We start from the raw sequence: 27,040 nt of genomic DNA, 5'->3' as shown, positions 1-27,040 counted from the left end.
GGTGTAACCATATCCATTTATTGCTGCTAATGGGTTGGCTTTTTACTAGTATTTTAAGGTATTAAGTATAACATACTGCTACATCACTTTGTTATAGAGATGGAGAAAAGCTCAATTTACAATTATGTCCATGTAGAATTACTCTCAAAATGGGGGTATAGCAGAGAGGGATCAAAGAAACTGTTGTAGTGACTTCATCAGGGTTTTCAAACAGGGTTATGCACAGAAAAAGGTCACAGAGTTGTAGAATTAATATCTATATTAGTAGTATTTTTAAGTGTTCTATACAGACAAAAGTCTGTACAAAGTTTAGGAGAGTGAAAAATGAGGCTTCTCATTTTATAGTGCAATCACCTTCCAGGTGATCCCTTTATAGAGTATAAATTTGACCTGTTCTTATTACAGTTAAAATAAGGTTTAACAGGAAATGCATAGATTGGTTAATATATCTGTGGAAAACATCTTAGTTTTAGTTACCCTGGTTACAGTTTTGCAAGACTGATGCCATATTGTGGGGGAAAATAACTGGAAAACCATATTTTCATTTATAATACCTTCACAGGTGGCACTTGAATGAGATTTTAGCAAGATCTTGTTATAATACTTTATTTCTCTAATATTAGACAATAGAACAGAAGATCATTTGGACCAAATCTATTTTTTTGAAACCTTACTCAATTAAATCTTTTTGCTATTACTGTCTGAAATTTTATACTCAAATTTTCCAACATGTTCCTGCTTCTTCAAAACAGTGATGCAGGAAAAGGGGTTGGCTCATAAAAAGATCCAAGGAAATGCCTACATTGAAGTATCAACCCCACTATGCCTGAAGCCTCAGGGCCAGCATCTCACTCAGCATTAGGCACTCAACTAAACCCAAAGATAATCCTCAAAAGATAGGAAAAGTGAGTAATTTATGCGCTAAAGCACTGAATTATCTCCTTTGATTTGATAGCTTTTTCAGTTGACTGTATGGAGAGTTGACATAACTTTTCTTCATGTGTTTTTTCTGGAATTATGTGGGAAGGATTCATATGAAGCATTAAAGATAGCAGTAGTGGAGGGGAATGGTCTAGTGCAGTTCTGCTCTGCCCAGTCAAAGGACTTTGTGTCTGACTGGATTGCTCTGGCTACAAGAGGTAACAGCTCATTCCAGGGACCAGTCATTGCTTTTGTAAATGAGGAAATGTCCATAGCAATTCAGCTTATTGATCAAGAAATTTAAACTATTCTCTGTGTCAGGAACTTAAGCATTTTTTTGCATTTGTTATCTTCCTTAAACAAAAAAAAACCAGATTTGTAGAGATGTTTTGATATTTCATTGAAAGTATACAGCTTTACAGAGCATGCTTACAAAACTCACAGGAACAGAAAATGTGCAGATGAAACTCTGATGAAGTGCGCTTGAATTTCATTGATTTATCATGCAAAGGCCAGGAGTATATGATGGGAGAAACTGTAGGCTTTAATAAGCTTCCTGGAAGCTTGATAAGGATATGTTCAAAAGGGAGAGAGAATACTATTTCGATAAGGCTATATTCTATAAGACTAGAATGTGATTATTTGTCTGATATTCAGAGGCATTATAAAAATTATGCAAAACTGGCAGGCAGGATGACCAGATTAAGTAAAAATGGGAGCTTTAGTAAGGCAATCTTTCTGTCTACAGATTTTTATTTTCAATTTCAATTTAAATTCAGTGCATAAGAAAGAAGCAATACAGACAAAAATTTTCACTTCAGATTTCAGCCTATTCTGCTACAGGAAAAGAAAATTGGAAAAGGACAGAATTAAATAAACAGTGCCCTAAAGACCAGCAAAATAATTAATAATGATATAAATAATATTCCCCACGTATTTCATCCATTTCATGCCAATTATTTATCAGTATTGAATTCAGTTTCAGATATGCATGATTCTGTGACTGAATTTCTCAGTGATTCATAATAAATTAAGATAAACTGCTCTCAGGGAACCCTTAAAGGGATGAGACTTCATACTTTGCCAACTTACCTTAGTTATATAATATGTATGGCTTTTTGTGTGTTTGATGTTGTTCTGAACATTGAACATGGGATGAAATGGAAATGCAGGTCTTGGCACAGTATTTCCTAAGTGGAGAACTTGAAGTAAATGCCTCTGTGTGGTTGTGTATCACACTTCACAGAAAAGACAACAGCTGCACTGCATCATCACTGCAGCTCCAGATGTTCAGCGATCACAGAGTTTTCTTTTTTCATTACATATCAATGATGTAATGCTACATAAGACGTCTTACAGACGGGAAAAGAGAACACATTAATTTGATGAATGTTTCAGATAGATAACAGCTGCATGTTTTGAGAGGTCATCCTCAGATATCATTCAGATAGTACTTGCTCCCAGAAAAGAAAAGAAAACAAACTTTTCTCTCTCATTTACGCTATTTTAAACCAAATCATCTTTCCTAAATCATGACTTAATTTTTTAAGTCTGTCTTCACCAGGAAAGATTTTGAAGCTGCAAATGACAAATAACAGATGACTCCATAGTAGTAAGTGTTATCAGACAATAGGTATGGCTTTGATTGAGTTGCGTCAGAAGTATCCCAACAACAAATGTCTTTATCCTAGGGTGACTGTCTTGTAAAGAATAACATAAAACTAAGGTCTTAATTTCAATCTTTTAGCACTTTTAGTTTATACCGAGCATAAACTCTGTAACTGACAGACCCTGTTTTATTTCTAGTAAGTCATAATTTGCATCATCATGTAAGTCATCCTCTAGTCTTTTCTGAAGAAATAAAAGTAAAGTTTTCATATTAAAAATAAAAATATGCCCATTAATCTTTTGCTCAAATTCCTCAGAATTCCTTAAGGAATCCTTCTTTGCATTTCAGTAGCAAATCCTTCAAACATACATCTGCTAAAAATGTAATGTAACATGATAATTTTTCAACATAAATCTGACATTTATGGAGTTGCTAAAAGAACATCAAAATGCAAATTTATAATAATAGGCACCTATCTTGTATGCAGCAGTCACCATGAAACACCCCTATTTTTAAGAGGTAGCAGTAGTACTAGCGTCCGTCATGAAACAGGATGGCTGGAATGTTTGCATGATTTGTATCCATATGTTTTTTAAATAAATATATTGAATAATGTAGGTTTAAAAAAGTTTTTTTGGTACATGTAATTCTTTCTTCAGGTGTGAAACAGAGTCAGCTGATATTGGATTTAGAATAGAACAGCAGATATGAATATTACCTAGTTATGACCATCATTTAAGCTGCTGGGGAAAAAAAGGGTATGGTACTTGGGGGACACAGGGGAGGTAATGTCACTATTCATGAAACAAAAGAGAGACAAATGTCACATTTGGAGCACGGAGAAATGAGGTAGGAGGAAATGAATATCTAATGAAGTCACTACATTTGCTGAGAAAATCATTTCCATAGCAATTTCTCCTACAAATTGTAGCTTTCAGGCTCACCACTTTGAAATATCCCTCAGGTTCAGGAATGAAGTCAGAGGTGGAAAGATATTCCACCAAGATACACTCTATTTGTAAGCAGACGTTCCTGGTTTTTATTGATCAAATGTTTTCATTATAGGAGGTATCAACTGTGTCAGTTATAAACAAAGGTGTACCAACTGAAGTCTAAATTAAATTGCGACTGCTAAATGAAAAAATTGAAGAATTGAGACTATTCATTTTGTTCTAAGCTCACCCTGAAGTGATTCACTGAGTCAAAATGTGCTTCATTTTCTCAGGAGAATAAAACCTTAGTAGGAAAAAAATGACCTAGTAATAATAAAAAAAAACCTCCAAACAAACCAATCAACAATAATAGCAACATCAACAAAAACCCCAAACCTGAAAAACAAACCCCTCAAGCCAGTTACAAGAAAAATAGAGAAGTAAGCTGTTGCAGATGTTACTTAGTAACCATTACTGATACAAACAAAATACAAGAGTACAAGATTAATTTGAGACCACTGGAAGTATACTATTAAAAATATATTCTGTCTTGTTCTTGAATTGTTCTCAGGACATGCAGCAAAGACAGGATCATATTATAATATATTGTGCTTCTGTTTCTACTATAATTGCATTTTCTCAGTTGGAGAAATCTCAGCTATCTTGCTAAAAGCTCAACAAAATATTTAAGACTCTTTCTAACTTTAAGTATAGTAGGAGCTCAATCAAAGCATAATCCTTGAAGCAACTTACTGAATCTAGATATAAAAACTTGCTCCAGACAATAGTAAGTGCAGAATTTTTAAAACATTTTTATAGGGCTTGGGCTGAAGTAAAAAGGCTTTGACCTTGCTTAAAAAGATCTCCTACTGAGAATACATTTTCACATGAATATTTAATTTATCTACATTTTGGCTTTCATGTTTGCTTTCTTAAAAAAAGTAGGTCTTTCATTTGAAGTAAAAAACTGAAATCTATGCTGTTTAAAACAAAATCCAAAGTGAATATGAACAGTGACCCCACAGCTATAAAAAAGCTTCATACAATATTAATCAGATACATAGGTGTGTGTGTTTGTGTGTATGTGTGCAATTCCATCAGACAGCATATAACAAGCCAGATTGTAACTAGACAACCCAACAGCTTTTTTTCTTCAAAGAAAAATTGTTCAGAAAAATACACCAGGAGAAATATCAACATTAATTTCAAGATGTGTTTTATAATGTAGCTGCTTGTGAAGATACTGTGATTTTTTTTTGTACTTGCAAATTAATTAATTGCTAGAAGCATGATTATTTCTCAATACAAAGGTACATAGTCCTTTTTGTTGACCTAATTAAAACATGCAGAAACTCCAACTAATTTTTCATGAAACAGATACATATCTCCTTTTCCACGTGTTGCACTATAGTTATAAAACTGAGATGTCCACCATGAATTTGAAAATTTCTTCTCCAAAATTATTATAATAAATATACTATAAATGAATATTTTTTTATGCCTGAAGTTGAATTTATTAATAAATAAAATCCTACCATGAATCAAAAAATTCTCATTATATTTAACACAGTCAGATAATATATTTAAATTATGTAACAAAAAAATGCTATTGGAAGAATCCTGTACGATGTCTGGATATTACTGTTAACTAGATTTATACTTTTATTTATGCCATCTCAATACCCTAAATACAAAATATAGGCATTATTACACCAAAGTGTTTTCAGTGTTGTCCTCAACAAAGTATAATTTCTCTGACAATTTTATCTTAATGAGACCGTGCTTGCAATCAAAATACACTGGGCACGACGTAATGCCATAATATGCCATAATGCCAAAGATGTAATCTGTGATACAGTTTCAAAAAATGTTTTCTGGATGATTTTGGTGTTTTGCTGGACTGCTTATCAGTATGTGCAACAATTCTTGTTAGAAGACATGAAGGCAGAAAATGAGCATATGTTTGGGTCATAGGAGCTGCCTGGGGTTGTTATGACCAGGGGCAGGACCCAGCAACTGGGCCTTGTTGAACCTCACACTGTTGGTCCTGGCCCATCAATCCCATCTGTCCAGATCCCTCTGCAGAGCCTTCTTACCCTCCAGCAGATCAACATTCCCACCCAGCCTGGTGTCATCTGCAAACTGACTGGGTGCACTGGATCCCCTCATCCAGATAATTGATAAAAATATTACCAGATCATTGATAAGAATATTAAACAGATCTGGCCCCAATTCTGAGAGCTGGTGAACTGCACTTGTGACCAGCTTCCTGCAGGATGTAACTCAATTCATCAACACTCTCTGGGCCTGGCCATTCAGTTTCCATGAAGTGAACATTGGACTAACTCAAGCCATGGCTAGCCACTTTCTCCAGTAGAAACATAATTCATTTTATAATAATGTAGGAGACCATGATGATATTATTTATTATTAATTATTAGGATATTTTGAATAATATGTTAATGCCTGATTTAATTTGGTTCAACTAATTCTGAAAAGTTTTTCATGAAAATATATTGATGGTTTCTTCCTAATTACCAGTTATGGTCCTTTCACTGTTTTAGTGCTACTTGACCTTTCTGCAGCATTTAATAATGGGAAGTGTGGGATACATTTTTGAGACCTACAATTGCTCTGGTGTTTTTGATTTTATTTTTCAGTTTGTCTCACCCTCCACTTTACTACTTATCCTGAGTTTGACAACATGGTCTTTCGTGTCTCTCATTTTGAAACTATTTAACCGAAATTCTGTTCTTCGATTAAGGTTTCTTAAAAAATACTGCACCCGATTTTGTCACTTTTTGGTTCTTACCAGCATATATGCACAGTAAAAAATTGGTTATTGTGAAGTACATTCAACTGAATTTTAGCACTCTAAACAAGGTTCAAAAAGATTCAGGAAAAAAGAATATCATCATATTAAGACTAGAAAAATTATGCATTCTATAATATCATGAAGATTACATATTTGGTTCTGTTTTACTCAATTAAATGAAACTGAAATGCGATAAGTGATGATATATGTAAAGGGTGAAATTTGCCCACGTGCAACAGCCTCTTTTGTCCTATTTGTCGCAGTGAGCTGGCCCTATGCACTAAATTAAATTTTGTCACTTAAGGGAAACTCAGATGTTCACCAAGAGAACATGGAATAATGAATAGCCTTTATTCCCCACCTTACAAGATAAGCTAATACGGTGCAATCTATGCCTGCTTCTCTTCCAAATATTAAAAATTTATTTCAGCCTATTGAGAACAAGATTTTCATCTGTGTATGTGTTTCTATAAATTTGGAGTAATTGACAAAAGTTGATTTTGAAAGAGGCTCTAACAATGGCAGTAATTTGAATGACAGATGAAACAGAAATAGGAGAAGCTGATGGGACTTGAGGATTGAATACTGAGCTAGGTTTTGCATTGACATTTAGGAAGGGTTGATATTTAAAAGTAGAGTAGTGTTTAGGTGTCTTCACAAGCAAAAACTGAAAAATCATAATCTGACTGAGAAGAAATCTGTTCACAAAAAGCAAAAAAACCTATAGATAACCAAATTTGACAAGCCTTTTTTTTTTTCCTTTTCCATTTTATGTGTATTTCAAACCCTTCAGGAGACTTCAGACAAACTTACATCAAATTTGTTTATGTTTACTGAGAGCCAGGATGGTGTAGCTTTTCCAGACCACCCACAGAGGAAATAAAAAGTTTTCTTGGCTAGAGACAAGCTGATGCTTGTCTAGATGTTCTTATGTAATAGGTGAGAGATACTTTATTCAAATTTCTCTTTTATGGTTTTTGTGGGTTAACTCTGGTAGGCAGCTAAGTTGTACACAACTGCTCACTCTCTCTTCCCCACAAGGGATGGGAAAAAAAAATCAAAAGTGAAAAATCTCATGGCTTAAAATAAAGACAGTTTAATAGGGAAAGCAAAAGCTGTACATGCAAGCAAAGCAAAAAGAGGAATCAATTCAGTAGTTCCCATTAGCAGACAGATGTTTAGTGCCTTTGCAGGAGAGCAGGGCTTTGTCATGATTAGCAGATCTTGGAAGACAAACACCATGACTCCAAACATCCCCACATCCTTCCTCTTTGGCCAACTTTTATTGCTGAACATAATGTACTACGACATGGGATATCCCTTTTTTCAGTTAGGGTCAATGTGTTCCCTTCCAATTTCTTGTGTACTTCCAGACATTTAGCTGGTAGAGCAACATGAGAAGCAAAACAAGTCCTTGAAACTGTGTAAATTCTGGTGAGCAAACTCCAAAATACAGCACTGTATACCTTATACCTTGTCTTTCTTATGAGATGGCTATGGCAATAAAGACATTGAACTGTTTTGATGATATTACAATCCTAAATTGACAAAGCTTAGCAGAAGACAGTGTATTGGAGTGAGTGGAACACAGAAACATCTTACTTATAGGACGGAGCTTTCTTGTGGATATTGGATAGAAACAGACAGAAAACAGTCTGACTGTTTCTATAGCCTTTAAAAACTACTTCAGCTTAATGTATTTTGTTTAGAGCTTTGTTTATGCAATGGAGATATGCCAACATAATGTCACCTTTAGCTCCTGTTTATCATATTTAAATTATTATCTCAGCCAAAACCAGCACACTTCTCATACAGAATATATATCTTACAATGTAGTGAATAAAATTATACACTTATGATAGCACAGCTGTACATGGGGGCAATATGGCATGCAGTTACTCATTGAGTCTCATTTGTTATGCATTGGTAATAATGCCAGTCTCATTCCGGCAATATTAATGGAAAGAACATGCTGGCATTTAAAATAGAACCTCTGATTTGTGGCATTATTCAGCTGAATAACTATTTAAAGCTTACACACAGAAATATTTGCTGTACAGCACAATTACTGAAGTGCATTATCAGCATGAGAGCATTATAAAATCTGTCGATTCTGAACTTTAAAGACAGGAAATGTAAAATTCCTCTTGAAGTGAAAATGTTACTAGGCAAGGTGCAATGACAACAATGATGACACATAGATAACTGCACCAAAGAAATTTAAAATTTTTTAAAAAATTATTAGTAGTTTTTGCTGTAAAGTACACCTTGAGATTGTTGAAAATACTCTTTAGCAAAAGGAGGCAATTGTAGAAAATATTTCACAAGTTGATGATAAGAAACATGCTGCAAATTTGCATGAGCCATGAAAAATTCCTGACTTAAACATGGAGAAAAATGATGATAATGAAAGCAACTGTCAAAAATTATCTTTTAATTGTGTGACAAATATAATAGAAATATATGAAGAGATTATCAATATACACTTTAGAATTACCTTTACTATGTCTTGTCCTATTACTTGTGATTTTTGAAAGATGATAAAGGTGACAAAATTTGCCATTACAGTTTTTAATGAAAAAGAAACATGCAAATCTACTTCAGGTTTTTAATTTTACTAGGGTTCTATATCCCTAAAATATATGCTTCATGTTAAATATATTATATAATGTGTATAGGAGTTGTCACAGTAAATTAATAAAATATCATGCAACCATAAATTATGAACACATTAAGCAATTTACCTATTACTGTAGGAATCAGATGTTTCAGTTTTTCAGCATTGTAGATCTCAAGACTTACTGTGTATAAAATAAACTGTTTTCTCTAGTATTTTGAGTTAATTTCTATGCTAGAATTCTATACATATATTAGTTTGAATATGATTACTATATTATAATAATATATTTTTGTTAGTATTTATTATATAAATATAAATACATGACTATTATAAGAAATAGATTATAACAGGAGATCTAATTTCTTCTGGTTTCATTTGGTCTCCAGGAAGTATTCTGCAATCCTCCCTCATTTTGACAAAATTACATAAGGTAATATAGTCTAAATCTTAAGATATTTTAATACTAACTTCTGCTCTGGATTGATATATACACTGAAAACCAGAAATCCTTTAGCAATGTTTGTCAATAATCACTTTATTAGTTCACTTTAGTCCCTGTCTCCTGGTTTCAAATTCAGACTAAGGCTCTTTACTCTCTTACAACTTGTCCTTCTTTATGTAACTCCTACTTGGGTCAATCATTCAGCACAGATCCATCTGACGGTTTCATTACTGTAATTTTTGACCAAACCTCCTAATGTCAGCTACTGACAAATCTCCTAATGTCACCTACTTACTGGCCATAATGTCTACTTATGGCCACTGAAACAGAATGACATGAAATTAGTCTTGCTTCACATGTATTTATATACATTTATCACTTAAAAGTAAAATGTTCTGTTCTCAGCTTTAGAGATGGCTGACTTAAGTAATAAGATGCTTTAATTAATAGTTTGCAACTAGTGTCCCTTTCTTCCATAAATCCAGGGACTGAAAAAGCAATATATGTAAACAGTAATGTGGCATAACCTTTCTGGTCAAAATGGCAGCCTTAGAATGTAAGGAATATTATCTCAATTTACTTTGTGTTGCTAATTCTGCAAGGGTGATTTGCAAGGGGAAGCTTCCAGAGAGAAAGTCAGACTTCCAGACCTCCCTGATCGTTGCACCAGTTGCAGAGGGACTGAAAGTAAATTTCCTTTAATCGTCTGAGTAATTTATCACATTATCAAAGATGTATGTCTTGTTCTCACTTTTCCACCTACAGTGTCCATGTTGTCTTTGCTGTTTTCCTTAATCCAAAACTAAAAAAATTTTCAAACAGAACATGCAACATTAGCAAATTTTGGACTGAAAATGTAATTCAGAAAAGTTGCTCTAATTGATATTTTTGTTGAAAATTTTAGTAGAGAGATCTGAGGAGGAAGTGGCAAAAATAGAGATCAGATGAGGAATCTCCTCAATTTAGAGCTAAGATAAATTAAAAGGCATGAAACAGAGCTGAATGGCTAGTCAAGAGTGGAGACAGCCAAACCTGAGATACCAGCAGTCTGACAATACTCCCTGCAGCGCATATATTCCATCAGTCTGGCAGCAATGAATTTATTTAAAGAGAGGCTTGTGATATGTGCCTGATTTCTGTAGCATGCATATGTAATTTGTTTGCTCTTGGCTAACAACTCTTTTTTCCCCCATTTCTTGTTTTTTTGTTCTTTCCACCTTATCTCAATCTTTCTTGAAACAGATGACTCTTAAAAAAATAAACAAAAAATACTGGCAGCTTTCAGGCTATCTTTCCATCTTGAACTTAACAGACAAATGGTATGAAACTTGTAAGCACAGTAGTCAAAGCTGCCTTTGCAATCTGTTGTTTGGCAATTTTCAATTAGGGGGTGGAAAGATTTAAATATTTTAAGAGATGTGATTTTCCTATCGCAGCTCAGCACTTCAGCTATGATCTTCAAAGAAAGGAGTAGAAGCCAAAAAGGAATAGAGTTTTGGAGCTGGCCAAATGGTCTTAACACTTTTAAATTTTGGCAGCCTTCATGCCCTGACTCTTGCAGACAGACCTCTCAGCCCAGTTCAGGATTCCTGAGTGCAATATGTGGAAGGATCTTCTGGCTGGAATCATAGCAAAATCAATATCTTAGTTACAAAGGAATTACACATCAGGTCTTGGCTCTATAGAAATTTCACAGCACCTCTCTCTTACAACCTTAATTCTACAAGATGCTAGAGTATTGGATAATGGCATGAAAACAACATAAACGGGATCTCTGTATTTGAAGTCTGGGAAAATGTTGAGACTGAAGCCATATTTGGGTATATTCTGTATTGAAAGCTATTTAAGTTAGATTCAGCGTAAATAAATCAAACAAGGATTGTCAAAAAATAGTTCTCCAGATGGTCTTGTTAGGTCCTGCAGTTTTCACGCCCAGAGTGCCAGCTACTGGGGGACACAGCATGACTGGATTTAGTGCCACCAACTGGAGTCAGAGGGGGGGTCATAGAGAACTTTGGCTGATGGTGACTGGAGAGAATGGGTGGCCTCAGTGCCAGCTGCTGGAATGGGTCAAAGACTGTGCTGCCAGCTACTGGGACAGGCATGATGTGTATCCTGAAAACCAGCTATTGGGGCACTGGTGTGAGTGAAGCTAGTGAGGAGGTCTATGCTGGTGGCTGGAGCAGACCTGCAAATTGAAACAACTGTGTCCTAGTACCCCTCCACCTGCTGCTGGAGCAGCTCAAGTGTCTGTACCTGATCCAAAATGATGCGCAATGGGGTTTGTGTGCTTCATTCTCTAGCAAGCCTCAAGAAAAGGGTATTTCACATTACAGAAATATTCACATATGGAAAATTATATTCTATTTCTCCCATGTCTGGGAAATTCAGCCAAATTTACTTTCATGTAAAGGTTTCAGAATAGCAGAAATATTTTCTCCATTTTATTCCTCAGCTAATTTTATTTTTTTTCCCAACTGGCCATGGGGCATTCTCTCCATGGAATATATAATGTAAAACCTATTTAAAAAGGGGAAAAGGAAAAGGAAAATAAAAAGAAAAAGGAAAAAGGAAAAAAAGGAAAAAAAAGGAAAAATACTTTACTTTCATTCCAGTGTCACTAGCCACTTCCATCTGATCATTGAGTAGAATGCTTTTTTAGTACACATGCCTTTCTTCTGGGGTATTGCACATGCCCTTTGTTATAGTACAGGAGAAAAGATCTATCTATGCTTGCTTGAAGTTGCAGGTAACAGTATATTGCCCTTTGATCCTTATGTTTGTCTATGTATTTCATACTCATAATTTATATATACAATAAATCAATACCTTGAGTGTTCCTTTTTAATAATGTCAAACTGATTTTCTGGAATTCTTCTTTTTAAATAACTTTTCACCTAATTAGAACTGTCCAGCTCAGTTGTCACAGTGCAACATTTCTGCCCTTTCTCTCTTAGACACAAGAATAAATATGTTCCTGGAATATTTATTCAGAAGAAGTTGAAAGTGTGGCATCCAGAGACTAATATTGTATAATACTAGCTGATGCTGCAAATGGTTGGTAAGTATTTAAACCCAATGTCTTATAATGAGAACAGTTTATCAGCCTTGACCAACAGTTGTGATCTTTGGGTAGTCACATATTTTATTAAGTATTTAGTAATTTTTTGTGGGTTTTTGTCATGGTTTGGGTGTTTTTTGTGTATGTGTTTGTTTGTTTGTTTGTTTTATTGTAGAGTTTTTGAGTTTTGGTCATTTTTTTTCAGGGAAAGGCTGTGTCAGGGTCAGCTTACTTTCAGTTATCAAGACTGTAGGCTTCCCTACTTCTTGTGCTCCTTCAAATTTAAGGTAATCTATCAGGGTCAGAAAAACACCTAGAAGTCCAGACAACTGTTTCATCATAACACTTTGTATTAGTCTCTTACCCCCTTACCATGCTCACTATTTTCTTGTAACTTTTTCTCTTTTAATTATTCCACTTTTCCTCACATAACATTTGCATTCCACTTCTGCATGGAGAATGTGTTTCATGGGGTTTAGAACTCTATGGGTGCATAATAAAAGTACCAGTCAGTCACAGTGTAAATGGGAACATGACCACACCCTGCCTAGGCGTTCTCATGAAGATGCAAGAAAGAAGAATTAACAGAAACAGATCCTTCCTGAGATTCATTGCTTAAAGAAACAAATCAGCTTGTTCTGTCTCACTTCAAATCCTGAATGCTATTACCATTTAAACTGTAAGTTACTGCTAAAGCCAAGGTTAAGCATTGCAACAGTTGCTTCTGACTGCTCTATGTGAGAGTTCTATTTGACTTCTCACCATGCTCTAGAAATAATGAGAACTCTTGACATCAAAAGAACTATCAGATTTAAAAAGAAAAAATTAGGACTTGTGAAATGTTGTAATAAATATAGCCCAAACATAGAAAAGGTAAGTGTTTCTTTTAGGTACCACAGTATATCTCCTGTGAAGAAAATGGAAACCCTGAAGAATACAATTTGTTGTCTCAAGGAAGCTATGCACCATTGAAATTTGTTTCCTCCTGGAGAATCAAAATAGGATAAAAACCTTAAAACTGAGTAACAAAATTATTGCCCAGAAGCTGCATTTGGATTAGGATTATTATTTTTGTATTTTTTTAACTTTTTGAACAATTGTCTTTTGAAACCTGTGTAAAACCCCAAATAAATTAAATGAATAATATCTCCTCAGTAACTGCATCATGAAGTATACTTTCATGACTGTGAAATTTGTTTTGGAAAAATGAATCTTTCTATGTAATTTAAAATTTAAAGCTATTGTGTAGTAATAGGTATATATTTTTCAGAGTGACATTGAGTTTAAGTATTTGACCTTTCTCACTGTTTTATCAATCTTGTCTTCTTCTTCCATTTTATACAAGTTCATCTATATAAGAAAAAGGCTGAACTGCAATGCCCATAATGCCCATAATTCTAGCCCCAGAAAGTGAACAGACGTAGCTCTGAACAGTGAAGAATTTTATGACCACTATGCATGGTTAGTCTGAATGTTAGTACCTCATAAAACAAGACTAAATACTGGGAACAAACCTGTAGTACAAATCACAGACTAAACTATGAAAATGCAGGTATATACAAATTAGTAGCAAGTCAAAATGAAAATTTCTTCAGCAAAATAAAGAAAAATTTAAGTATCAAATCTATTAAAGCGTCAAAATCAAAACCTTTTCATTTAACCAGAAATTTCTGAATTAAGGTTTTGACAGGAAAAGTCCATGTGACAGTATGGGATGGAACTTCTGCAGGAATTCTTTGGCATGACAGCTAAAAATGAAATGCACGCATTTTCTGCAAGATTTTTTTTTTTAATCCAGTCATATTAAAATTATGTATATGACAAAATACTTCATTGTTATATGTGAAGATAGAGTCTTGCATAATTGAAGAAAAGGATGTGAATCTATCTGCAGTCTGTGACTTAAAATTAACCAGTTTTTAGTTTAAATCCTTTTGAATTGTAGGGTGTTCCCACAAGTAATACTTTAACATTCCTAAAGTGTTATAAAATTTCCAACATTTGCTGGTTGCCTTGGTTGCACGCAGTAACAGATGTTTCAAAACATAAGCCAGGTCATGAGCCACAGGACTGAATAAACAGCTTAAAAAAATAAATATACGAAATGCTATATTAATTATACTAGCTGAGTTGCAAAATTTCCACTGGCTTGACTTTTTACTTTCGTCTGCTGTAAACAGAGCCAGAAACTGAGTCTGAGTCAGACAAGCCCCAGCTTACATTGTTCTGCCAAGTTGCAGATGTCATTTATTCTCTACTGTTAAATTATAAACAGACTTTTAATTTACTTAATATCTAGAAGAGAGGAAGTATGGTCCAAAACATTTACTTTGGAGACACAGGTTCTACAAAAGTTTGGGATTTCTAGTAACCTTTGGTCTCTAGAGGAGAGGGACAAATAGTGTTTCAAAAGTGTATTTTGCTCTCAAATGTTCATAACATCATTTTTAAAAATAAAAATAACCTGTTTTCATGTGCCTCATCTTGGGTCATTCTTTTTTGGTTGGTTCCTTCTCTCACTTGCATATATGTATTTGTAAGTTCTAATGGAAATATTTGCATAACGCCAGCACTATTCTTTCTGTTTCTCCACTTTTTCAGGTACTTCTTAGTTCACAAAAAAAGCTGCTGTTTCTTTGAGTCTTACTAGAGATGAAGGTGTTTATTGTTGACAGTATATTTTAAATTCCCAAAGTTTATATTGGGGAAGCAGAAATGTTTATGAGGTGCAGTGCTGAATTCAAAGTATTGTAATTGTATGCTACCACAATGTTTTTCATCAAGTGATTTTGATATTGATCCTTTGGAATATATGTTGGGCAGAGGATAAGGTCAATAGAAAATTATTTCATATATTCTCCCTTTACATCTGTCTAAATTTGACAGAGAGTGGTTGCAGAGAATGATCCAGAGGTCAAAACTTTTAGAGCGCTTCCCTTCTAATAATTTCTTTTTTCTATTGATTTTGTTGAAATTTTAAGGAGAGTAGTAAATGCTACAGGTCTGTAGACTTTGGAATGGAACCTAAAGCTGTGTGAAAGAGACTCTTTGAATCCAGTTGAAGCACTTTTATCTGACCATTCACCAATTTGTCTTCATTGGTCATGAGCTGCCTGTGACAAAGTGCTTCTCCTTGGGATCGTGAAGATAACTCTCCACAATGCTTCTTCCAACAGTGTGAATATTGACTTCCACTTATAAAGGTCAGGCAGCTCCTACAGTTATTGGAAGGGAGAACACTAACTCCAGCAATGTTCTCTGAGAAGAATTTAACCTTCAAATGACAAAAAATGCTCACAAGAGCCAGGACTTCAGCCAGTTGAAAGTTAACCTTCTCTCCAAAAAGATATGTGGCTTCATTGTGGCCCCAGAAAAAGAAAAATAAATAAATCAAACAATTAAGTGGATGAAGAATCCAAACATTATGTTCCTCTCAGGGCTTTTATTTTTAATTTTAAAACGTTGGTAGATGGTATAGAAAGAGTAATTTTTGGACTTCTTATCTTCCAAAACAAATAATATCTTCAACTTTTAAGGGCATTGTGCAGAAAGATAAAGCATCCCATACATTTCTTTTCTCTATTGTTCTGACGTCAGATCAAAGGAGCTGATTCCCAGTGAAGCACAGCAACCTACTTAGCTCACCTTTGAAAATTCTTCTTTATTTGCTATCCTGCCGAGTCAAGCTCAGAGCACAGTTGAGGTAATTTAAGGTCTGTAGGAATCAGGCTGTTACTGATCAGGTCCTGTGGTACAAGGCAAGAAGGATGACAGTGTGATAGCAGAACTGCAAATGAGAATGAAGGCTCACTTTTCATCTTGATGGAGTGTAAAAAATAATATTTTTAATTTTTAATGCAACACATTTATATTGTGTCAGTTGTGGCAGTAGGCTCATATTGCATATAAATGAAGATGATTATTTGGTTTGTAGGAGAGTAAAGAAGACATTTTGATGAAGAGTATACCAGGAATGCAATAAAAAGGAAGAAATGTGTGGAAGTCTTGGTTTAGAAAAAGCATTGCTTTCTGAGTTTGGGCACTTCTATTTTAATGCATTATAAGTTTCACAGTTTTAAGTTTGATATCTGGCAGATTCGAGACTCTGAAAAAATCATCCTTAATGGCCTTTCTGCCTCATCAGTAGGGCCACCATTCAAGTAACAAAGTGCCAATCAGTTGCTCTTGTTTCCCTTTAGCTTCAAGATATTGCTGGAGAGCTTTTTGCAGAGATCATGATCTCTCTGCTTGATATACCATTTATTACAACTATCGTTAAAGATCTTCAGGCTTATCCTTTATAACCCCCTAATTTCTTGACTGATTTTTTTTTCCAGAATAAGACAAAACTTGCTATGTTTCATTTCTCCTTGACCATCCTCGCCTTCCCTCACAGAGCAGGTTTTATTATATCTGAAAGACAAGGATAATAAAAAATAATAAAAAAAGATAACTGTGTAGTTTTATTCAAAATATGAAAAAAAAATATGAACAAACAGGTTCTTTCAAGGTGTTTCATTGTACTACTACAGATCTAATTAAATTGATTTTTTTAAAATGAAAATGAAATTTCATGGTCAATTAGTAAGTGGAATAAATCACTTATGAAAAAAAGAATACAGTATGAAATCATAGAAAATATGTGAATTATACACAGTTCTTACACTGAGTGAAGGAAATAACCAAGTTTGTTCCTCTTCTCTGGATATTATTTAAATTTATCTGTCTCAGTTATTTTTGGCTTATCAAGTTAATTCTGCTTAGTATGGTCTTACAGTGCACTGGATAATACAAGTATTTCTTTTCAAAACATGCCAAATGGTTTCATGCACTTCTGAAAATTAACCAGAAAAAAATTACAATATTTTCTTGGAATAAAATTGAGCAAATACTAGTCTGATTTTCAGCCATTGCAACTTGGCAGTCATTACCATAATAGAGCAAGATAGTGCAGTTCACTGGCAGCTGAATTAAATGTAATAATCTTTATAATTTGTCATTGTATTTGCTAACACCTAATTCATACAAAAATACAGTGTTTAAGCATTTGCTTAAAATTAAGTTCCATACAACTTTTTGTATTTTATTGTAAAACTTGCCTTATAGTTTACAGAACAGAAATACATGCTTTTAATATACTGTTGTGAATAAAAATATCCTAGTCAAACTTTTATTTACTTGAGTGTGTACCAAAAAGAAACTAAACCAAACTCTCACAATAAACAATGAGAATAACTCTGGGTTACTCTATAAAGAAAAGAAAAAACATTCTGCAATGTAGGACACTTCAGTTTCAAAATTAAAAATAACAGAAAAAAATTACCTGCTTTCTGCTCTTATTTTAAGGTCCAGACTGCTCATTTCTCAATATTTTCATATTTAGGAGATTATACTGCAGGTGAATATAATAACATTTTGTTGGTCCACATACAAACTCTTTATCTGAACCACCTGCCATTTATATTCCTCATCTTGACACCAAAGTTGCATCCAGGCTTCTTCACCTAAATAGTGACTTGATTTGTGCTAGGACATATGCCAAAAATAGATGATGTGAAGCACAGGAACTAAATTTCTTAATTGCTAAAGAGTTCTAATGCTAAAGAGTCAGCTCAGGATTCCATGAACTTTAAACTGCAAAACCCAACTGAGAAAGGAGTTGCATCTTTTGTTGAATCCTAATTTCAGCTACTTTGGTAATTAATTACAACACCACCCCTTCCCCCACCCCCAATAATTATTACCTCACAATTATCAAGAAGAATGGGCAAGGACAAAGTGACAAGCTTTCCAAGAAAAAGGTACAAAACCAGATCTTCCTTGCCTGAATGTCGTGAAAAAAAAATTTAAATAGTTTTTTAAGAGTTCCTCAACACAATGCTCTGACATTCTTAGATTTACCTAATGGCTTCAAGTGGTGGTGCATAAAACTTTGCAGTCTACTGTATCAAATATACCTGAATTGATCAGGTAAACCATAGTGACTAAAGCAATTACTATCTTCTATCAACCGACTCAGAAGGTTTTGGAATTGGCTTTATCTTGTTAGACAGAAACAGCTCAGAAATTTCATTTGTAGGACTGCATTTCCTGTTATATTATAGCTTTAAAGCACTCTTTAATTTTAGTTATATTCTTACTTCCTTAGTTAATAATACATTAACTACATATGATTTAGGAAAGCTATATCTTAAAGTGTCATTGAAAACTTGTGGCTTCCCTCACTTTGTAATTAATTCTTAACTGATGAAAAAAAGGAACTGTGATTTTGTAGCAGCAATTGAATTTACAGGGATATACATATATGAATTTACAATTGAGATACAGGGATATGTCACACTGATGTTTAATAGATACTCTTGAAATTATTTAAGAAGGATTAAATTGCAACAAAGTCACTTAAGGTGTGGCTTTTATATTCTCTAATTATGTTAGAGAATTAATAATAGTATTAGAATATAAGTTGTTACTATTATAAATAATTTTCTTGAAGCATTTTCTAATGGATAAATCAGTATTTCCCTCAGCCAGTAGGCCTTGGTTCAAATCCTAAACCTGGGAGCTGCTATTTAAATAGAACATGGGAGGAAGAAGATTATAAGGACATCCTTAATAGAGGAGACCAGAAGTCCATTATGTTCAGTGGCCTCAGTCGGGCAGGGACAAGGAGCATATACCTGTGGAAAGACTATAAGAACAGCTAAACCTATAATAATAATAATGCTTCAGAGGAAAAGCTTGACAGCGTTTATTTTGCGGTACTTCCTGCATGCGTGACTGTAGCTGTGTGCTAACTAGTGCTGGCTGGATTATTTTTTTCTTCAATTGATGTAATTTCTTGAACTTTTAGTTTTCACAATAGCTTACAGAATTTTGCTCCAGTTTAGATATTTAATGAAAATTTAAAAACTAATGTCAATGCAATCCTTGACTGTACCATTGGACATTATTTTAATTTGATGTTTTTCAGGATGTTTTATTATTAGAAATAAATAGAATCATAGAATATCCTGAGTTGAAGGGACCCAAAGATCATCAAATCCAACTTGTGGCTCTGCACACCATGTGTCTGAGTGTTATCTAAATGCTTCTTGAACTGTGTCAGGGTTGGTGCTGTGACCACTTCCCTGGGGAGTCTTTTCCAGTGCCCAGCCACACTCTGGAAGAAGAACATTTTCCTATTCATCTCTCTGCCTCAAAACTTTATAGACCTCTAGCATAAAGTTGACTCACTGCAGTTGCGTATCTGTATACTTTTTGGGTTCCTACAATTGTATAATTTCAGTTTCTGTGAATATCTGGCTAATATCAATATCTTGAATGGTTTATGCTATCTTTAATGAAAATAGAGTTTTTCCAATTTTCTAAAGAATCTATTTTTACCCATCAAAAAAGTCCTTTACTATGACACTGGGTACTACTACTTTACTATGACACTATGGCACTATTGAATGCAGATACAAAGTAAAAACCTCAAGTATTTTGCAGACAGAATGTGTCTCATTTCTATAACAAAACTGTGTTTTCATATATAGAAGCCACTCATTCACAACATCTGGATATGAAAAATACTGGGGATTAATTTTGTGTGGATTTGATATTTTCTCATCTTCTTATATTTGTTAAAGCTGTAAAATTTGAAGCTTCTGATATAGAATACTCTTACTCTCTGTTTTTTTTTTCTTTTGCTACTAACAATACAAGATTATTAAGAAAAGTAACTTTAAGTATGAGAAAAAATGGCATTTGAGATAGTACAGCCTTACTAGTGCAAATATGTTTTCATTTCCTTTGGTTATTTTTCCCAAGTGGTAGTTACTAAGTGACTCACTAATAGCTACATTACGCCTTTCAACAGTACATTGATTTATTTCATTTGCAACGACAAGTTTATTCTTCATGTTTTTTGGATGAGGCCAACCCAACTTTCGGGTTCTGCCAGTTCAGCAAAACTTAATTTTTCCAGCAGCTACCCCAGAGGTTTTATTTTTTACAACAAATGAGTGGTTTTGTTGCACTTATAAAGCAAGTTTATATAGAACTCATTTCAAAAACTACCCAGCATAAAATGCACTTCTTTTAACTGACCTGCACATCAGATCTTAATATATCCATTATGTTTCCTTATATAAATTTTCTGTTTGCCCAAATGAATGGAGACATTACAGTTTAAATGTTTAATTGCCCCTGTTCTCATCTATGGACCAGGTCCCTTTCTATGGCCGGGATCTCTTCCCTTGCTAAGCTATGATTTGATATTATGGGAATCTCTGCACATAGAATTGAAGTTCAGGTGGGAAACTGGTCTACATAGGCTGTGGACACTTACAACATAAAGACAAAGGTACAAAGGTATTATTTTTCAATATGTAATCTGTTTTTCTCAGAGGTAGTTTACCACAAAAACAATTATTTTCCTAAGAAACTTAATTTTATTGAAAAGTTGTTGCAATTTAAATTGAAACCCAGTATAAATAGAAGTTCTCCAACTATGTTTCTTAATCTTAGAGATCCAGGCTTAGGCTGTTAAAGCCTTTGTACAACCTCACAGTGCATCTTTTGCAAAATAGCTCCTTTTTCCTTTGATTTTTTTTAAACGTCTGTAAACAAATAGTTTGAAAAGATCTCAGAATACTGAACACATTTTAAAGCTTTGTTTTTGTGTGTTCTATTTCTCAGTACACATGAGATTGCACTAAATCTTATATCACCTTCAGGATGATATTCTATAAGTGTTTGTCTATTCATCTATGAACTTCTAAAATAAGAGTATATCACCAGCTATTTGGTCTTTTTTTTTTTCCAAAAAGACAGACTCTTTCTTCCAATTGGAAGAAAATTTATTGAGGCAGGGGATGAGGGGAGCAGAGAGAGCATGGAACAGAAACAAAAACACCTTCTCTTAGATTTCTTTTTACATTGTTTAGTAGGCAGGTAATAGCTTGAAATCCTTCATTAGTTTTGTTGTCTTGCAGATCCTGTACTCAGAGGAAAGAGTGATGATCATTTTGACAGTGCCAGCTGGAAGCAATGTCATGTACAGGATGTAAGCAGCTATCTAACACCCTAGGTTCTGAGCTGGAGGAGAGATTTTTATCTGTAGGAATTCTCAAAGAACACTGTTACTAAATGTTCAAACTCTTTCTGTGTTCCCTTAGGCCCATCTCTAATACAGGCCCAGCTGCTGAAGTGGAGAGAAAGAAATGCACAAGGAAGATGTAACTGGCAGGAGCAGAATAGTAACTCTGCAGCAGTGAGGAGGTGCTGTGGGGTTATTAAAGCTAAACTACAACATGTGCCGACGTCAGATGGAGCAATCTGCCTCCTGCAGCATCCTAGAAATATGTATAAACATAGATGCTTTTCTGAGGACACAAAAAGAAACCAACTTGCCTTAGTGAAAGCAAACACATTACATCAGAAAAAATTATGTTACACTTGTAAGATTGTTACACTATGCAAGATTGTACATAACTGCCGATTCTGCAAAAAGTAGTAAAAAACTAGATTTATAGGACTTTTGGCCTATTTGCTGAAAAATGTTCAATGACTAGAGGATGTTCACCATTGCTAAACACTTTCTCTTCCTGTGAATACTTGCTTCTTGGTAGACACAGTCCTGTTCAAATGCAAACAATATAACTTTTGCTCTCATGTTACTCACTGTCTCAGAGGAATCTTAAATATGTTTCTCAGGTGAACTCAATATTTTTTCTCTGCTTTGCACTATGGCTCCATAGATCCACAGTCCAACAATTATCAGCATTAATCTGGCACATAGAATATGTCTTTACAGTAACCACTGGCTGTTGTATTTTTACTTTTATTCTGTTTGTAAATTGACATTAATATTCAAGCTTCCCTTGTCTGGAGAAGGACGACCAGACAAGGTCCCAGAGGACACAGGACTGAGCAGTGCATTTGTTCCTCTGCTGTGGGGAATCGAGGTGTGACCATGAGCGACTCAGTTAACTGTGTCCTGCTGCAGTCATCAGCACTCCTGAAACAAAGACCATAAGAACATTGCTGGATGAGAAACAATGTATCTTAACTCTGATGAAACTCTTTCACTACTGCCTTTGTTTTACACTGAGAACCCTTAACTGTGTCTTGAATTACACAGATTTACATACAGGTAAAACACAGGCCTTGTAGCCTCTCTAATGACTGATTCAGCTTCCATTATTCTGATGCCAGGTATTACTAACTGGCCAGTGGATCCCTCACAAGCTCTGTAAGTCCCTCTGAGAAAGATTTCTCAGCTGTCTTCAGAAATCTCAGTCCTGCGAGTGTTTTATTGTACAATTTAAACATGCACTTACAAATAAATCCTTTATTTTCACAAATACATGGGGTTTTTTCTATTTGTTTTCTATGTAGAACTTCCATTTTAAAAAGAGCTCTATCACAGAATTTAATACAAATTATTACAGTGGTCTGAATATCAGTGTCACTGTGTCCAGAAAACTACTTGTTCCAAATAAATCTAAGATTCTCTTAGGTCAGTAGAAGAGTCAAAAGCTCTGCCAGACAGCTCCTCAGTGGATATAAGACCCTTGTTCACTACCATAGAGAGGATATTTGCACCACACCAGGTGCAGGGCTGCAGGAAGGAGGAAACAATGCTCTCTTGTGGAATTAGAGAAAGAAATAGTCTCCTATCTCCTATGACACTTGTTCTTTGCCAAGAAGACACACTTGTACTGGGACCAAAGTGCTAAAACCAGAGGCACAGAGGGTAGAAGTATAATAGAGAAACAGAATTTCAAAAAGGGTTGTTTCTTTCTTGCATTAAAAAAAGCCTAGAAATGTAGAAATGGCTTTTCTACTGATAAAGACCCATCCGGAAGCATAATTTGCAATGTTATTTTGAGGCATAATTCAGGAAGAGATAAGAGAAAGACTTGCAGGGCCTGCCACTAGAATGGAAATCACACAGAGATTGATAATTTTGAGATCAAGTTATCAAATCCCCACAGAAAGAAAAGTTGCAAGAACTTGCACTAATTTCCACTGCAGCAACATTGCAAAATTTATGGTTAGATCTTCTCTTTGGCAGCCACTAGAGGACAACCTGATCACATACTTTTAAGTTAGTCTGACGTTTATACCCACAGTGGCATAGAGGCACCAGGAGACTTTAATCTGCTGCCCCTTCCCTCTGATAAAGCTAATTTCTAAATGCTAGATAAAACCTACATTTTTAAACATATGAAGAAACAAGTGTCTCACAGGTCTGTATGAGAATCTGTATGAACCTGATCCATAAGTTTTGATCTCTAAAGAAATGTAGAGTTTTGCACAGCTGTCAGGAAAGAAAGCAAAGGAATTTTCATGACAGTAAATAAACAGGAAGTATGGAATAATGTAACCTCTGATTTGTTTGGCCTGAAGTGATTCAGGTATTTTGAAGTACGTTCATCTTATTTTTTTAATAGCATTTAAAATAACTACCATAAGTAGTCTACTGGAACATATATATTACAGTATTGCCAAAAGGCCTCAATTTAACATATGTTGCAATAATGCACAGTGAGAGCTTCTTCTCTAGATGCCCTACAGGCTGGGCAGTCAAGGCAGAAAAGGTGATAAAACAAAAAGGTGGTGAGGGGGAAGGGGTTCAGTGCCGTGCACCAGCAGAAACAAGGGGATGAAAAGAGAGACAGTAATAGGATCCATCCATGCACCTGGTACCTCTGAGGTGTCCGCGCAAGGAATAGCAAACACTTACACCCTGTAGAGATTTCTCTTAACTTTAAGAATAGGGTATTTATAGTTTCTGCTTTTGAGACAAACAAGAACTTTTTTTTCTTGAATTCACTCATCTATATAGTTTTATAAATATACCTGGATTTTTATTCTCATGCTCATTAGAGAGACTGGGAGAAGGAAAACTACCTATTCTTCTAGCACCTTGAAACCTTCCAGTTTTCTCCTATGTACCGTGTCTAAGAGTGAATTTTTCTCTGACTGCAGGTATCTACAAACATCTTTTATAAGCTAGGACAGTCTTACTTCCATATATTTACATATATAAAGCATATAGTGCAGTCTGGAACTTCCCTATCTCAAATATATTTCCTCCTCCTTCCCATTTTTGTCAGACTTTCCCTTGGAGTAACTCTCATTAAATCCAATTTCCATCTGTGCACACTTTGCACAATGGGATCTAAAAAGGGCTTGTGTTTTACCTCATTTTACATTGAATCAGATTTTTCTACAAAAATCAGGGCTTCTAGCCCTTAAAGGGTTAGTAACTAAATGTGCACTGAAAGCTCACTGGGGTGGGAGCAGCAAAGGCACAAAGCATTAAGTCAGAACAGCAACAGGGAAACAATGTCAGCACAAGGACAATAAACACTGTTATTCTTAGTGCTCCAGGAATAACAGTGATTATTGTTCTGGTTTAAACATCATGTTGTTTTCATAATTTTTCTGGACAACAGCATAGTGTAAGAGGAAGCACTGAAGTGACCTATAAAAAGATTTTAAAATTATAAAACAAAGAGGAAGAGAAATCTTTTTGCTCGTGTTAATTTTACATTGATGGAACTTTAAGAATGCTGAAACCATAACACCTAGACAGATGTGCATACATATTTATTTATTTCTTCTTGACAATAACAGCTTCTGAATTACCACAGCACACAAACAGCCGTGTGTATGGCCCCATAAAGGATCCCTTTCCTCTTCCTCATCTGCCTCCTTGGTGATACAACACTCTCTTACACTTTGCCTTTCAATGAGACTGTAGGATTTTGAAAGGAAGATCCTATCCATAAATGATGCACCAAGCTAGTTGAAAGCTGTTGAATAAAGCAGCATATTGATAGTGTATCACTGTTCCCCACAGGAACACTGGTGTTGAAAAGGTACCAGGGAGATATCTGCCTTTTATGTGTACCTCTATATTTACATTCACTGCCACTAAATGGATGCTGTGAATTCCTACAAAATTTGTCTACACTGATACCAGCACTCATTGTAAAATAGTCGCAATACCTTCATAGTTGACCACATCCAGTGACGCCTCCCTGCTGCTCAAAAACCACCTCACCATTCTAAGGGAATTTGCAAATTTCAGTACCTTGTCTGAGGTGTCCATTGTGCCTCACTGCATTGTCACTGGAGATGTGACAACACAATGTATAGTGTATAGCAACTTAAAAGTAACAGCTCACTTTTCCCAGTGCTATTCCAGAATGTTCCAACTCACATTTCAGCAACAGTTTGGACAGCTGAGAGCAAGTGCCAGCTGTAGAAAACAACAGTTTCAGGCCTGAAAGTGTAGGTCAGTACAGCCCAGGCTTCTTCCTTAATATCTTCCTTAATATCTTTTTAAAACACTTTTGTTAATGCCCAGTTCTATCAAACAACCTTCCACAGGTTTAATTCCTGAAATATTAAGACATATCTCTGGAGAAACATATCAAAATAGTTTTTATAAAATGAATATATAAAATATTTTTTTCATGTTTTTCTTGAATTTTGCAAAGTCCCTTGATGAAACCAACCCCACAGAATAGGACAATTAGCTCCATTTATTATGTCATACTGGGACATCTGTTTCTCTTATTCTCTTGAAAAATCTCTCTCAAAAAATAGGCATAGGTATGAAGTAAGTCATTATGTATTGCAGCCAAAGGCTACTCTGCTTCTTCTTTCTTTCCAGAAAGCCCAAATTACTCCTACTAGTTCATAGTGTTCTACAAATGCTTTGTCTTTGTCCCTTTTGATTTCAACTGCTGTAGACTTAAAGAAAAGACATAGCATGGACTGAATTATATTGAGGGAACTTTCACCTCCAGAAATATTCCAGCTTCAGAGCACAGTCCCTTCCATTTCAAGTCCCTGTCAGTAATCATATGAAGGAAAAGTGTAACAGCTAAGGCCATGAACAAGCAACAGAAAGAAGAATCAAAAAGAGAAAAACACAAACAGTATAGAACTCCACAGGCTTGACCAGAAAGAGCAAAAAGAGATGACTTACAAAAAAAAAATACAAACAAAAATCAAACTATTTTTTCGCATGAAGCACTTGGACAATCTGAAAATGAGATTTTAAACATCCCTGCCCTAAGCAGTATGGTCATTGCCATTCACAAGGCATGAAAAATCTTTGTGCAGGCCATACTGTTTCAAATTATGGAATAGAAAAAATGATTACAGACACAACAAGAGAATTCATAAAGAAGGCACTTTACACTTACGCTGGAAAGCAGGGCCAGGCATTGCAGGGGAATCATGAATCTGAAAGGGCACATAACCTACAGTAGATCAGGACTTCATGCATTGGTGCTAAGCTAGACTGTGCACAAGAGGAAAATAACCTTTTAGCTGACAGAACTGCCTTCTCCAATACTCAGCTGTTTATAGGTGAATCACCTACAAAAAGAGAGCAGGAAAAAATAGTGAGGCTGACATGCAATAGGTTTTGCCATACAAGAGTTTACTTCAAGATCTTGAGCACTGAGATCAATCACATAATGTTTGTGAATACAGGACCCAAAAAGCACCTGCCATAAAGAAACTTTGGAGCACAAGTTCCTGTCTCCTTCAAGGCTACTGTATGGCTGTGGATGTAACTGCCTGAGTGAGAGAGATGTTTATAGAGAGTGGTCAAGCACGTAGATGTTTCTA

Source organism: Camarhynchus parvulus, chromosome 5, assembly GCF_901933205.1.
Source record: "Camarhynchus parvulus chromosome 5, STF_HiC, whole genome shotgun sequence".
Taxonomy (NCBI): Eukaryota; Metazoa; Chordata; class Aves; order Passeriformes; family Thraupidae; genus Camarhynchus; species Camarhynchus parvulus.
Note: the sequence above shows the minus strand (reverse complement) of the source record.